Below are 16,993 nucleotides of genomic sequence, written 5' to 3'. Positions count from 1 at the left end.
TGGCTAACATTAGCATGAAGAGCTACATAGTTTACGGCTGTTTTGCAACATTCTCAGCTGCTCTGTCTCGTTGTAGACTGTCTGTATTTTCTTTATCCTGTTCTTGAAATCTGTCACTGACACCAGCTTCAAGTAGACGTGTCAGAGTGTGTAGCTGTTATCAGCGCTGTGTTGACGTCACGGTCAGTTTGTCTGCTGCGCGCATGACGTGACCATCGTGCAGAACATGTGTGACAATGACGGGCACAGAATCAGATATGTGACGCTGTCCGGCCGGTCACCGGTCAGGGCCGGTCACGCTGAAAACCGGCCAGTTCCGGTCTCTGGCCGGTCGATCGGTGCATCTCTAGTGAAATGAGGAGATTGTTAAATTCTGCTGTTTCCATCAGCCTTTTCTAATGCAATACTTCAACGTATGCATAAAAATATGCTGGTGCAAAAATAGCTACAAAAACCCAGTGCGTTTCGAGTAAGAGATGAAGTCCCTCATTTTTGACAGTCTGGCTCTTCTACTATCTTCCACCATTGCTCACTCTGCACATACAACACACATCAGAACTTGGAAGCTGAAGTTTAAAAAGTGGCTGATGATATCCAACTGTAATGTTGTCTTTCCATTGGCATGATATTGCACGCTTCAACTGTAATTAACTTCCATTTGCACTGCATCCTCACAGCAGGAGGTGGCCACGCTGACGCACAACACAACAGTCCCGCTTGGGAGAAGGGCCAAACCATGATGGGTCCCTGCCATCGACTGAACTCTGAACGTCATGGAGAACTTGGCACAAGATACTGAGTTACAACATTTGAGTTACAACACAACACAACACTATTATTTGGAGTTTTATTTTATTCCTACATTTATAGTTCTTACTTTTGTCTAACACATTGTAGCGTCTCTATTTTCTGAGACACCCCCCACTATTTGAGCTATTATGAGGTGTTTTGTAAGTGTAAATTCTTAAACATAAAAGCCCTCCACTGGAGAATCACTAGAAGGCTTTTATTGTGAGGCTGTTGCAAGCTATGTTAAGTTCTGTAGTTCACAGATTGCTTGTTTCTTGGAGACTTCAAAGTATGTTTAGATATTTCAGCACTTTGCTTTGGTGGAAAAATATAAATGATGTGAGGAATGAATGACAGAAACAATACAACCACAGTTGCAGCATTTACAGCAAGAAGGGCAGGGACTTATGTTAGTTTGGACAAACCTAATCTCCATCACATCGCCAAAGTAAGCAGTCTCCTGTCTTTTTTGTGGAAACAATGGCTGTGCTGTGTCCGCATTGTGATCACGGCTGTTCACTGCCTAACACAGTACAGGAGCCCAGTTTGATGAATATCAGCCATTGGAGGATCCTCAAGAATTTTAGAAGGGAGGGAAGGTTGACTAGCAAATGGGTGTCACATGATATATATTTTAATATTTTCCCTTATTAGCTGCTAGTGGTGGGAGAAAAAAATCTCTTATGTATTGTGATTCCTTTTTTTTTATAATTCCTGAATCATTTTTTAAAATATATAAATAACTAGCATTTAGCATGATGCTAATGGAAATGAGCAACACAGCAGATCCATTCTTCTTGACATGCTTAACATATATCCACCTGCTCTGTGAAAACAAACAAACAAATACCTGTCAACTTCACAATTTTAACTGAAACTCAATCTGCTACTCTGCCATCAACACTCCAGTTAAGTTACAGCAACCTCAAAGAGTCAAAACTCAATCTCAAAACTCCCTAAACATTAACAATACAGCCAGGGGCTCTATTTATCTTGGCTTTGGCTATATATTATTTTCTTATGGTCCTACTTTACTACTGTCAGGCTATAGGCAGTATAGCAATAATACTGCTGAAATAAAACTAACAAAGACTGACATGTGATGGACATTGTTTGTCAGTCATGACATACAGTCCCTAGAAGTGTATGATTGAACTTTTTCCCATGGTCTATTGTTCGCAACACAGGGAGACAAGTGTATCATCCCAGCCCTTGTATATACAGTATGATATTTGATGATATTTTGTCAGGCATTCTGAATACTATGAAAAAACCTTTACACCTCTATCTTTAGCAGAGAGAATATAAGTGAGGACAAAACACTGTATTTAATGGGCAAACAAGCCTTTCTTTTCAATATAAAAGCCAAGACTGCCACACTTACATGGAACATAAGACACTGTACTCCCCTTCTATTTAGGTACAGTATGTACTGTATGTACTCCTGTAGAGCACATTTGGAATTGCTTTTCTAGACAGCTTGTCAAGGTAAATATTCCCCGAGCTCTTAAATATCACAGCTCAACCTCCTGTGTATTTAGCTGTCATGATTCACTGAGGTTTTTTCACCAACCACAAAAGGACCCCAAATAGTTGATAAGGTCAAATCTGAATCACCAAGCAACCTTGATGATTGCTTATATGCACTGCACTACAGTATTTTAGTATATTTTTTGACATTGAAAAATATCTTATTCCAGAAACAACTCAATCCCTACAACCGAGTTACACGGAGCCATGTGAAAAATTCCCTTTTACACCTAAGCAAGTTTACAAAACACATTTCTGAACATGAATGGAATAAAAATGACTAAAAGTGCTTTTGTGATTTTAATATTAAAAAAATGTATACATGCGTGAATTATATCTATTCTTATCTGTTTTCTTTGAACTGAAATGTAGCAACCTGATCTCAGGCCAGAAGGATTAAGATAAAAAAAAAAACTCTGAGAACCAAAAAGATTTTTGTCAACTAATTAACACCCTCATCTTGAATCTTAAATAGAGCGCTTAACATCAAAGCTGCTCAATTTTGCACCTTACCACACAGGAATTATCTCCTCACTGGTGTGAACTGCCATTAATACAAATGCTTTGGGTACCATAAGATGAGAGAACAAGGCTTATGCATAACGGTGGCCATACTGAAGGCATGTCTCTGAATGCAACTGTTTAATCGTTGGGTGAGGACAGCTAAATCATGTCTGCATGCAATTTATGATAGAAACGCTGGGGGAATAACTAGCCAGGCTGGTACAGACCATTAAAGACTATTTAATTTGGTTCAGTAATATTAATGTAGATGGGAACATGAAAAGAGATGTAGACAGAATGTAAAATAGAAATTATATTCCAGTGTCCTACAGTTTGGTTTTGGCCATGTTAAATCTGCATTCATAGTTTGGTGTTTGGTGAAGTGAAGCCTAATGAATTGTCATAACAGACCACTGGTAAATAAAAAAAATTAAGTAATTAATGCTTGGTTTGCAATAACTGGAAGCTATTGGTGTTTTTATGTGGCACAGGAACTCTGAGTTTATATATTTTGTTTTTTTAAAAAGTTCAATAATCATCATATGCCACTCTGTATCCTGCCATACAGTTTGAGGAAAATGCTGCGAAGCCGCAATCTTCTTGGTGGACTACATCTTTTGATTACTGATAATGCATGTTACTAAGACAGCTTCCTGAATTGGATGCAAGCACTGTACCATACAGGATACAGCAAACTGCTGCATCTAATGACATCTTTTGCACTGAATAACAATATAAGTGGGTCTGCAACAGAAAAGAATAGAAACTGCCTTAGCTGTCAATACCACCATTTTCAACAGTCAAAGGAGTGATACATTTCAGTATTCTGGCATTTCATCATCAAAATAACAATAACTAAGTATGATATAACATACATATTGTACGTAGTCTTCATGAGTCTGTCACTTTCTGTTCCCCTCAATGCCTTAACTTTCCTTTACAATTATGTTTGGAACTTTTTGGACAAAACCATGTGAGCTAGGCTGCTAATTTTAAAACAAGGCTAGGGTACACAGCACAGAGAACACAGTGCCAACAACAACGTTCAAAAGCAGCACAGAACAATCAAAATGGACAGCTCATCAAGATGAATGACATGTGCTGGGAAACTTAGCCAAGTGAAGATGAGAAACATAGAACAGCCCATTTATCCAAAAGGCCTCAAAAGATGCATTTAGAAGCTTTGAGGCACTGTGCAGTGATATTCTAATATCTGAACATTTTTTTCTATTCTTGGCTACAGACCCTAGCCTCTAAATCTGTCCCCAATGTTTCTTGCTCACTGACATTTTGGCAAGCTAGATGTTATGCCAGATGTTATGCCAGAATGGGCGACCGAACAGGAAATCTTCCTACTACTTACAGCAGTTGAACATTTTCATGACTATCAATACATATATATAGCCAACTATCAATTTGTTGTCCTCAATGCTCACAGAAACAGTATCTGCATGTACTATGGATCATGAACGAAATACAAACACAAATACAAACACTCTACATATATTAGCATGCCAAAGCAATGTTGCTGCTTAGTCGTGCATGCAACAAGTGCACCTTGGCAGAACAATGTCAGCAACAGCCAAAGCCTCCTATCCCTGCCTGCATTGTTGGTTCCATTAGTTCCAGAACTACATGAAAGTATCAAGTAACCACCATCACTATCTTGTGTAATCTTACATTTCTTTAGATTGGTGTCCAGAAAGGGTTGGGCGATGATTTTCTCAGCTGAGAAAACTCTCATCAGCAGTGAAAGGAGCAGGCAGATTAAGCCTCACATCGTGGCTGGGCGAGCGTCCGACATACATCCCCGTGTCGAGTTTAAAAAGGGTCTTTGTTTCTGCACCACATCTCCGTAACTTAGTTGTGTTCAGCCTTTGAAGCTTGAAACAAAGTTAGCTGGCTAGTTATATTTAGAAAGCTAAGTTAAAAAAGCAATAGCACAAAACATACGGACACAACTGAAAGGGGCACACTGACAGTGGTCTGCAGTAAAGAAACTGCCACCAATGAAGGGATGAAACAGTATGAAAATTTCATATCATGACTTAAATGATCACAGGTATCATGATTATTATGGTATTGTTAAAATGTACTGGAAATGTTCAAAAAGTACTGATATACTCACTGAAATCATTTCACCAAGTTTTATATTGAAACCCTCAACAATGTGAAAAGGCATCGTGTCTGTTGCAATGTCAGTGTTTTCACTGACACCAAACAAACACATGTCGCATGCTGTGCCTGCTTGTGGGAGACTGTTGCCAAATTTAGTTGATGCTGGACAGTATTTCAAGGCACGGTGGCCAGACATGGTTATTATGGTACTTAGATTTTGAAACTGAAATACTAATCACTGGGAATTTCACTGTAGTTTCTCATAAAACCAATTATTGTTTCATCCCTACACCAATGTAACCAAACATCTTGGGTTCATCTAACTGGGCAGGTTTAATAAGAAAACAGTGACACGGGACATGGCAGGTAATGTTACCACAATGACCAGCAGCAGAGGCTTCTTTCTAGTTTCTCTCCAACATGTCAAAAATGGAATTTCAACCTCAACCTCAAATTGAGAAGGGTTTTAAGTCACGATGTTACAATGGTAGAGGGCTCAGTGGTTGACTGTCAGCCATCGTCCACTGGCCCAACTCTATTTCCAAACACATCTAACATTCATCAGTCAATCAATCAGTTTTAGCCACTTCTTCTAATTTATCTGATTCTACTTTGTTATGGTGGTGACTGAAAAGGAAATAAACAAAACCTAAGACCCACCAGAGGTATTATGCGGTGGGTCAAAATTTTGTAAGGGAGAGGTCAGCAGACTCAGCTTCCGCTTTCAGTGATGGCATTTCATATTTGAAAAATGAAGCCTGTCACTAAATGTCATCTTACTGCCTCTTTGTCATCTCATCACTCTTTTCACAACTTGTCACACTGAAGCCCAGTCTGTGACATGAGCAAACTGTTACCTTCCTTCCAGGCAGGCTAGTGGGCTTTATTAATATTTATAGAATAACAGCTTAAGGTCAGCCCCCTTGAGAGCTATCACTCCACTTTGCTGCCTAACACTTGCAAAATATATTGACAACTCCTTTTTAGCTCCCCCCTTTCCCCTGAAAACATCCCTATGCAGATGTGCAGCAGGTCTGAAAAATATGACAGTTTTCTGCAAAAACAAAGAAGAGACTTTTACTCCCACTGGATTTAATAACTTGCAGAATTACGGGAGCTGAAGCCATTTTTAAAATACTTGAAAAGGTAATTTTAAAAGAACTAAGACTGAAAATTCTTGTTACAAAATAAAATAAACAAGAGTCACCTTCATGACGCTATGCCATGGATGTCACTCTGGTGTCTGGCTGAATGGAGAAAACAGCCTCTGTTGGCAGCAATGTGGTGTCTCAGAGTACAGCCAGCAAGTTTGAGCCAGATTTCAGTCAAAAGTTTGGCCCAGGACCTTTAAAAACAGAAAGAATCTTCCCAAGTCACTTGTCTCTTGTCAAATATAAGTGCTTGCAAAGCTGTTCTTTAAGGTGAAGTGACATGCACATGGACATAATTAAAGGAATCCCCCTTTGATTATGTCCATATGCATGTCACTCCAGTTTCCTTCATGAGACACTATCTGATTGCTTGGATTAGTGAAACACACAGAACACAGAACACAAAATTATTTAATTACTCTTTTGCCAAAATAAACGTTTCCAGAGACATCCTCATGACAACAGGCAGACTATACCATCCCATGTCAAGGTTAGCACATACTTTTGTGATACTGGCTAACGTTTGGGAGTTTCCTTTCTAACAAAGCTTATAAACTAGTACATACCCTTCTTATGCCAACTCCTTAAAAGTGTAAGGGTTCAGGCAGCAGCCAGCACTAAACCCCCAGTGTGGGAGAAGGTGTATTTCCTTGCCTTTGGGAGTAGCTGCTACTTTATCTTATAGACATCCATGAGCTGAATTAACATACCTTCAAGCTACACATCCAGATGACATAAAAAAAAAAATCATCTGTGCGATCATCTAACTGGGTAAGAGGGGAAGAAAGAGAAATGAGCTACCCAAAAATCATCTCTTTAATCATGGTTAAATACATATAGTATATCCTCTGAAATTGTTCTATTACTTATTAACTTTCACTGCAGTTTTAGAGGCATATAAAATTACTTGTGTGCCATTTGGAAGACAAGGTACTAACAGATGCTGACAGGAAGCTGGTGCCAGCTAACTCAAAAACAGCTCTGATCTGGAAATGTTTTAATGTCTTAGGGGGCTTAATCAGTGAGTAGTATGATAAGCCTCTAAATGTCCTGCACCTTCCCTTTAATGTAGCCCTAATTTGTATCCCTTTAAAAATGCCTCTGTCACACCAATCACAGCTTAAACTCACAGCAACAAATTAGCATGAGATCTGACAGGAATTCTGCACTGAAGTCAAGCACTGTGAAGTTAAACCTTCCAAATGGTCGGTAAGTAAAAAACGTTACCAGGCCTGCCTCGGTCATGCCTGCATTAAGCAACACATGAACATTTTCATGTCTTGACCTGCTGAAAGCCTTGTTCTCTGGTACACAACCATTTCACTTGCAAAGCAAGGAACCAAGTACATTGATGGTCATTAATGTATTATGACTTTATAAAAATTGCATGTTGTTTGTCAACCTATTGCAGCCACTGTCACAACCAATAAATGACTTAGAAGTTCAGCAGGGGCAGTTAAATTACAGCATATAACAAAGATTTAAAATAACCAAGGTATATAATAGTTTCTTGTGCTAAACACCACTATGCCTATGCCAAAAACTACATGAAGTAATCAAGCAAACAACTTGATTTTATTAGCGTTACTTACTAAATTAGAAAAACAACAGATCAGATTTCACGCACTATACACTGGAACTTCATTGTTAAGCACTGACCAGATTATCAGCCATGTTCGTCTAATGCTGCAACTAATGATGATTTTCATTGTTAATCTGCAGATTATTTTCAGGATTTATTAGTTAATTGTATAGTCTACAAAGTGTGAAAAATGGTGGAAAATTCTCATTACAATTCCCCAAAGCCCAAAGTGATGTCTTCAAATTGTTTTTTTTTTTTTTTGTCCAACCAAGAGCCTAAAACTCTCTTCATTTATTAACATAAATGCCACAGAAAAGGAGCAGATCCTTACATTTTAGAAGCTGGAACCAGCAAATGTTTGACAATTTTGCTTGAAAAATTACAACAAACAACAAAACAATTCATTATTATCAAAACAGTTGGCCATTTTTGATTGACTTATCAGTAAATCGACTAATCATTGCAGCTCTATGTTCATCCCACACTCGTGTTGACGGTACATAGTGCTGTTAAAAACAACAGACGCTCTGTACTGCTGTATTAGAGAAAATGCCACATTCACAACTTGGTACAAGTGAAAGATCTGTAGATATTAATTTTTATAAGCTGCCATCATTCCCCCCAAAAAATCATTATACTGTTTGTGATATAAACATATATATACTGTATATGGCCTCACATTTCCACATGTTCATTTAACTGGAAAAAATGAAAGGTCCTCAAAGTGTTGCAGTCATATTATTATTGAAAACATTACACAGCCATACTGACTTGAGCTTAACTGTACAGTATATGTTGCTTTTCCAACTGTAAATCACTAGGGTTTAATTACCTGCAAATTAACTGCCGTTTCACTATCTTGCATAAGATTATCCTGGTCATGATGAAATGCCACTGGGGAGGCTGTTCTGATGGGAGGATTTGAAGATGCAGAAAATACACGATGCCACTTTGTTAGTCTGATAGCAGCAAGGAATGTGATGCCTGTCAGCCAAATCACCCTCATAATGTGACCTTCAAACACTGTAAGGACATCTTATTATTCCTGTCACTTTTTCAAGTTCAACATGAGTTGACGTTCAGTTGTCAAATTACAAGCTTTTTCATCTGCTGTCCGAAGCTGCAGCAGGCCACAGTAGACACACAACAACGAGTGGGGCAATTTGCTGCAGTGCATTTAACTCTAGTGGTGTAAAACACATTGACCCGACAGTTGGGCAGAGTCACTCTGTGAGCAGTTGTTAGGAGCAGTTTGAAATGGTCAGCCCCAATTTCTCTCCATCAGTGGACAGTTTTTAGTGTGTGATGGGCAATCAAACATAAAGGTTTGTAAGGCCAGCAATTCCAAATCTGCTCTATTAGAACAAATTGTTTGATGACGCTTACTTTGACATTTAATTTTTGAAGCATTTTTTTCGGTTTTGACTCTCTGTTAACTTGACTTGCTACCACAGGTCTCTATTTTATTTCAAACACTTTACTCGCACATCTGAACCAAATCTGCCAAACACCAAAATATGTTTTCATTAGTCACACTGCTGCGATTATGATCTCGCTACCCTTATCAACATTTGATTTATGTCTCTGTACTGCATGTAAACTACAAGTGAATCTGTTCTCCTTCCTGTAATGCCTTTTTAGCGATGCACAGAGACAACATTATGAAAGCAACGACACAGATTAGACCAAGCACCCTGTGTAATGTAGGCTAATTGGGATAATCATACTATTACAGCAACAGGCTAGCATTGCATACTGTAAAGTTAACAACAGAATGGTGATATGATATATAATAAACTTATTTACAGTACCTTATTGCTGTTCTAGCAATAAGCTATCTTCCTGTGCAACTTCAGTGGTTAAAAATAAAGCTTGCATTTGTGTCGTATGGAAACTATTTGGGGAGTGCAACCATATTTTGTGTTGTGCTACAAGCAGTAAATGAAAAGGATACTGACAAGACTGCTACCATTTGTTTGATTGTGAAGACATTTTTTAATTAGGAATACTTCTGTAATGAAATCTATTCAACTACATCCTAGTGTTCAGAGACACTCTTGAATGTGCTTGGCTGCAGCTTTTTAATCTAAGAATATAAGAGAACAGTGTTGGCACCACTAAGTGCACCTGGTCCTGTGAAATGGCCTCATATTATTTGGCTGTTAACAACCGTGCAAGGCAACCATCAGATCTAATGACTCTCCTGAAATTGCTGCCCATCCCATTACTGGTCCAGAACCATGTTTAAAAGTGGGAGCGAGACAGTGTCAGTAGAAGGCACCGTTATGCTTTCTACCTCAAAAACAGCTCATCAGACCACAGGGCTTGTTTTGGCTGCTCAAATGTAAAGGTCTTGCTGAACACCAGGCAGTGCACTGTGTGTTTGTATTTCTGCACCCCTGTTGAAAGTTGAATTTCAATGACGGATTTTTTAAGTTTCTGGAGGAGGGACTTGATTTAATTCTGGGATGATTCTAAGGCTGTAGAGCAACTACCCTGTTAAGTACATCTACAGCTTCTTTAACTGCTGTTCAGTTTTAACTTTTACAACTGCCCTTCTTTCCACTTGCATCAGAAATTCTGGCCCATGTGTTCCAACTAATCTGCCTTCTTTGGAACTCTACTATTTATCTTGTGTTTGCCTATGACAATTCACGTGTGGAAACATAACCACCTGAAAGGATAGGAATTAATTCTATTTTTGATATGGCTTGTCCCCTGTCAAAATGCAGAAAATGCAAAGCTCCTGTTTGTGCTGTTTGCCCAGTGTTTCTTTTTTTCTTCATACATCTGAGGAAACATCCTTTTGTCATTATTTTACACACCCTGTTGTTGTTCCCAGACTAAGTGTTGTATCATGAATTGATGCGTCACCTACAGAGGCAGGCAATCGACCTACAGTTAGCCAGTGAAAAAGCAACAGCTGTAACCAAGAAGTTCAACAACCACCAATTTTTTTAATCCTTAACAAGTGAATCAAGTGTGAGAAAAAAAACCCATCTTTTTCAGTCCCTCAGATAAAATGAAAAAGCAGGTCTGGCAACTGATGAGAAATTTTACTTCTAAAAAGTACAAAATTGGCTCTCCTGTGTAACACACATGAAGAGCTGATGGGCTCTCACTGCTATCACTATCCCCCAGTCTACTCTGAAGATGATGTTTCTGCTCTGAGAAATGTTCTAAAATGATCTGAAATTATATGGGGAGGATAGCACATTTTAAGAAAAAAAAGAACAGGATAATACTCTGCACTGTAGACAATAATATATCAAAGTAGAGTATGTAAGGATAATGAGTACCACACCTGCAGATTGTCATTAGCTTCTGCAGCAAGAAGAGTCATCTTAAAAATTGCTACATGCATACTATGAAATGTCGGACACAAAGGGGAGTCTGTTGCCGTGTGCCCAGGAGGAGAAACACTATCCTGTGTCTGGGAGCTCAAGTGAGTAATTTCAACCCCAGCCTCACTCATAAAGTACTTTGTTTGAGTGATTCTGACTTACAGAGCACCAAACAGATATGAGATTCAAGTTATTTGAAAAATGGATCTGATAGATTTAGAGGAATAAGTGAACACTGCAATGCTCCACGATAACAGAGAATGTGAAGACATATCTAACACCCATAAATATATGTAATGTTTAATGCCATTTTTAAGGTTGTTTATCCTTCATCAGAATGCAAAAAAAAAAAAAATCTAGTCTTGGGTTTGTTTAGGGTTTCAGCACACCTAGATGTGGGATCAAAAGCTTTGTTCCCTTCAGATTTTTTTTACATAATCTATGAGTGCATCCTCTCACATGAGACAAAATCAAACTGTTCCTTTTATCAGGGAATTTTGATTTCTCTTTGCCTGATCAATGAATGATATGGCTACCAATGCACAGAAGTCATTTACAGCAGTCTTCAACAGCGGAGCTTAACACACAATTGACAGAGAAATGCTCAGCATTATAGTTTTCTCTAGGCTTTAAAAAAATGTAGATTCACCATCTCACAAGGAACTCGTGAAGTTTTCTGAAAAAGCTAAAGCACACAAAATACAGATACCACTAAAAAAAACAATTGAATTCTATTTTTAAATGCAGGTCAGGTAAACAATGGTCACATAAATAACTTTCACTTCAATTCTCTGTTTGTCCAATTGTAATGACGCAGCATATAAAGCATGAAACAGAGATTTATAATGTTGCATGTATAAATTTTAGGTTGCTGTAAATCTATATGTAGAAGCTATAAGAAGCAACTGCACAAAGGAGGAAGATTGTGACTAATCACAAAGAACATCTACTTTGCGACAATCAGCTGGTCACTTGTTGACACCACATGGTTTAGATTTCTGCAGTGTCCTGAACTTATCACAGAAATTCTGGAGCTGGCCTGTCAACATCTGGAAAAATGAGGGGGTTGTGTGTATGACTGTGTGTGTGTCTGTGTGTAACAAAGAGGGGGGGGGGTGCAGTGCCCAGCTTTCATGTCCAATAAAGTGGTGTAATTGTGACAGCTACCCATTAGTTCTATGTGTGATAAATCACAAGATGACAGACTGCAGCTTCAACTAAACATAATGCTCCAGGCTAGAAATTTCACCTCTGCTTTTGTTACACTCAGTGCTGCTAAGGTACGAAAGGATCACTGACGGTGCACATTAACATGAAAAACTGATGTATCATTTACATGTAAATATCAAATAAAGTTTTTACTTTACTGACATAGATATTAATTTAATCTAAAGGTTTTCTGTAGATCAAAGCAGGTAAATGCTACTTTGATTTTTATCATTCACCTTCAACAAATAAGATGTCTATTGTCATGCTCTTCACGCTGACTCAGACATGATCATGGAGAACGCACTCTTCTCCATCTACAGTATCCATTTCCCTCAAATGCAACCATTGGCTCCCTAGATGACCGTACAGTTCTCACAACAATTATTACTTGAAATACACAATATCCCCCCGGAAAACTCCAGGGGGACAGAGGCATTTCATTGTTTCCTTTCTGTCATCGTTCTGCCCCCGAACGCTGCCAACATTAGTTCAAACACAACAATCGTTTATGGAATATAACAAGGTCCTACTGCAACTTACATGTCATCTTTCTTTCAGCAGGCTGTCCTTTGGAGGATAGCTGTGCGTTCAGTTCACAATGAAACAGCAACAAAGGCGGAAAGACAAGCAACAGATTTTTCATTTGTGATCACAAAGGGAGGGTTGTTTCCCCTCTTATCATGCAGAGAACTAATGCTGAGGCTGCTTCTCAGAGCTCATCAGCACGACAAAGACAACTGGGAGAATGCAGCCTTGTTCTACAAAGGTTAACCTCGGCGGGACCTAACAACTTCAGACTTCTCATTTGATGCCTTCACGAAACACTTGCGATGGAGGACAGAGGGCCCCTAGATTCCCTTGGATTTAACCTCTAATATCTGAGGTCATGCATTCTGCTGCGGCCAATGGTGGCACTTGTGAGCTCTGTTATATGCAAACCCCCACACCCCCCCCACCCACACACACAAACACACACACACAAATAGAATAGTTTCTTAATGGTCTGGATGGGATGTCTGCAGCATTTTCTGGGAAAACTTTGACTTATACAGACTAAAAATACTACTGAAATTTATAACCAATCTTTGAAACATTCACTTCAAACGCAACGGCGTGGCTGCTCTTTTTTGGTAGCAGATTTTTTTTTTTTTTTAACACAATAGTGTAAAGTACTTTTCAGTTTGCTTTAATGTTTCAGTTTCTCCACTGTTTACTCTCTGTCTAACTCTTTAATGCACTTTTGTTTATTACTGAAAAAAATACCATTAATTTATAACACCAATACACTTTATTAGGCTTGCAACTAACAAATGTCATTATTGATTAATCTGCTGATCATTTTCTGAATTAACTGTTTAGTTGTTTGGTCCATAAAATGTCAGAAATTTTTGAAAAATGTCACTGTTTCCCCAAACCCAAGATGACGTCTTCAAATGTCATTTTATCCACAACCCAAAAACATTCAGTTTAATGTCAAGAAGGACTAAAAAAATATTCACATTTGAGAAGCTGATATCAGAGAATTTGGACTTTTTCTTTCTCAAAAAACTTAGAAGTGATAAATTGATTATGAAAATGGAAGGCAGTTAATTTAATAGTTGACAACTATTTATTGATCAATTAATCATTGCAGCTCTACTCCATATTAAAGTGATGTGGCACAATCCCAACATCTACTACCAGTGTGAGTACTGCTACATCACTACACTTTGGAGGTGTTTGTTTGTGTTTGTGTTTGTGTGTGTGTGTGTGTGTGTGTGTGTGTGTGTGTGTGTTTGTTACAAGAGTTGGACTAAGCTGTGTGTAGCAGGGCCCCAACAATGACTCCCAGGGGTCCTACTCATGCTTTTACTCCTCCACTCTCAAATGTTTGAGAACTGCAGAACATTCAAATCAAGGTTTCTTAATTTACTTCACCTAATTTAATTGGTCTGATTATGACCCCATGTTATGACGCAGTTTTTAAGGCTTTGCCTCATAAATTTAACAGGACCAAAACATTAAAAAGCCCAATCAAATTGTGGTAAATTGAAATTTTAATTTGATATGACTTTAATAATCAGACCATGGCTAGTTAATGATTCTTTTTTTTTTTTTTTTTTTTTTTGATGTTGTTAAAACCATGTTTTTTTCATGGAAGACTTGAATATGCCTTTTATTCGTATGATATTATTATTTATTAATATCACACAGTAGCAAAACTATATGGTATGTATTTCCCCCATGCCAAGCCTTCAACAAGACCACAAGACAAGGATACAAGTGTGTATCCACTGTGTTGGTGCTGCTACCACACTGCGACACAGAGGCTACTACAGAGCTGAGTATGGACTCACCTGTAGAACATTCAAATGAAGAGGTCTCTCAGTTTACGACATCTTATTTATAGCTCCAATTATTGATTAATGGACTATGAATTGATTCTTAAATTAATTACTATTTTGAAAATCGTTTCATCGGTTTGTGGAATTTTTTTAAGGAAGAAATTTCTCTGATTCCAGCCTCTTGAATGTAATTATACTGTGGTTTCTTTACTCCTTAATGGCAGCAAACTGAATATCTTCGGGTTGTAGGCAGAATGAGACATTATAGGACATCATCTTGGGGATCTGAGAATCAGTGATTGAGATTTTTCACCTTCTCCTGACATATAGACCAAATAACTAATCAATTAATCCAGAAAATAATTAGATTAACATTAAAGATTAGATTAACAGATTAATTGACAATAGAAAATAGTCGTTAGTTGCAGCTCTCATTTAATTCAGATTGCTTTTATTATGAGCCATGTGATGAGGCTGTTTTTAAGGTATGGCCATATAAATTTTATATAAAAGCCTCAAACTGCAGTAAATTGAAAATTGTAATTTGATAATAACAGGGCTGTGATTCATTAATTGTTTGTTATTGGCTTTAATGTTGTTAAAACTGTGACTTTTCTTGAAAGAAGACTTGTTTGTGGATTTTATTCATATTATATCAACCTATACTGTAGCAAACCTATCCAGTATGTATTTTCCCAAGGCTCCATCCCTGCTCCAACAACACCACCAGACAGAGATACAATCTAGTGGACTGGCACTGCTACCACACTAAAACACAGAGGCTACTACAAAGTTGAATATGGACTCACCTGTTTAAAAAAAAAAGGGGGGGGGGTATAATCTATAGTCCAAATCCCAACCATAACAAATCTACATTTCCTATTTCCTACGCCTTTAAATGAAAATAGCAGCCTTTATTATTATATACTTCGCAGCCTATTCAGACACAGTCATAGGAGACAAGGTTAGTGCACAAATTTAGTCTTCATACAGTAGGGCACTTAATTCAGAGAGCAAGTCCTTATCCGTCTTCATCCGTTATTTATGTACCTATCTCACATCACGCTGCAGCCATTCCTATTCCTGAGGCTGCTGTGAAAGCTTCTGAGGACTTTCCGATCCCTTATAGCCATCAAATGCATACAGTGCGATGTTAAGGCGGTCTACGAACCTTTTAGGCTGCTAAAAACCGAGGGCAGGTAGCCTACCGTGCTGCACCGTTCACGAAGCATCGTAATCTCTCCCCGTCCGAGGAATAACGTGCGGGTTAATGTGCAGATTCAAAGAAAGACACCATAAACAAACGGCGAAAACCAACAAAAAAAAATAATAATAAAATACCATCTGTAGTGAAACTGACCGCGGCTACATTAGTTCTCCGTATTCGCCCCGCTACTGCATGACGCTTGTGTCTGTTTTTTCTGCAACACTGGCAAAAATCTGACTAAAATTAACCTTACCATTCTGAAGACACATCCAATGTAGCAGGCCTGTCCCGTTGACAATTCACCAATATAGTCTGGGGTAACCCCAAAAAGCCCTTATGCTTCTACTTCGTCTCCGTCTTCTTCTTCACTCCCGTTCGTTTTGATAGTACCCGGAGCAGGCGAGTGTATTTCCACTGAGCACGACACGGCACGGCAGCAAAAAAAATCCTCCTCCTCCTCCTCCTGCTCTTCCAAGGTGCTGCTGCTGCTGCTTACAGCTTACAGCTCTGCTTTCAGAGACGCACACATGGACGAGGGACAGCCGCCCAAGATGCCCATTAGCATGCACACACCTAATTGAACGCCGCGGAGATCCTTCGGGAGAAATATGTGAAATAGTCCCCGGACACACGGTGAGCGATAAGGTGACACGCCGGCCCGATATGCTGGGGAATGACAAGCTGCGTGGTCCCTCACGATTTACAATTACGAGTTCAGAGCAGGGATGAGTGTGCGACTGTGCGTGGTCGCCCCCTTCGGTACTACGCTATAGTCCCTCCAAATATCCGCCTGTTTTTGATATTACTGTCCATTTTTCTCCTTGGAAAAAAGGACAAACCAGCAGGTATTCAGCACATTATTCTGTACTTTATTTCCCTAAAATGAAGATGGCCTTTTACATTTAGGAAAATATACAAATAGATGAGCAAGTTGGAGGAATAAAATATTTAACTAGTGTGGCTCCTAGATCTTTGACTTACTGTGGTAAGTCTGAAGTATGACTGATGTCCTCCCACTAAGACTTAGTCAAAATTCTGACTAATTATTGCATAATTATTACTAATTATTATTAATAATTAAAGTCATCATCAATCAAAATTAAAAGGTAGTGTTGCATTCCTGGAAGTGCTCATATGAAATGACTTTCTGTAACCTGTTTCATGGACATGTTTAAACATTTTAACTGAATATTGAGAATCAATACTTCTTTTTTTTAAAGGAAGCATAAAATTAC

The 16,993-nt window shown here is 38.5% G+C and overlaps 1 protein-coding gene across 1 annotated transcript in view; it reads right to left on the bottom strand.

Moving 5' to 3' along the window:
- The window catches only part of tenm4 (teneurin transmembrane protein 4), a 184,204-nt gene extending 168,027 nt beyond the window's left edge, over positions 1-16,177 (bottom strand). Inside the window, exon 1 of the mRNA XM_084717417.1 lies at positions 16,012-16,177. The gene's annotated coding sequence lies outside the window, so the exon portion shown is untranslated. The remainder of the gene's footprint in view (positions 1-16,011) is intronic.
- Positions 16,178-16,993: the final 816 nt, after the last annotated feature.

The sequence above is a fragment of the Lutjanus erythropterus genome, chromosome 4 (genome assembly GCF_056507025.1).
Source record: "Lutjanus erythropterus isolate fLutEry1 chromosome 4, fLutEry1.hap2, whole genome shotgun sequence".
Lineage (NCBI taxonomy): Eukaryota > Metazoa > Chordata > Actinopteri > Lutjaniformes > Lutjanidae > Lutjanus > Lutjanus erythropterus.
The sequence above is the reverse complement of the archived record's forward strand: the minus strand, read 5'-3'. Positions and strand labels throughout refer to the sequence as shown.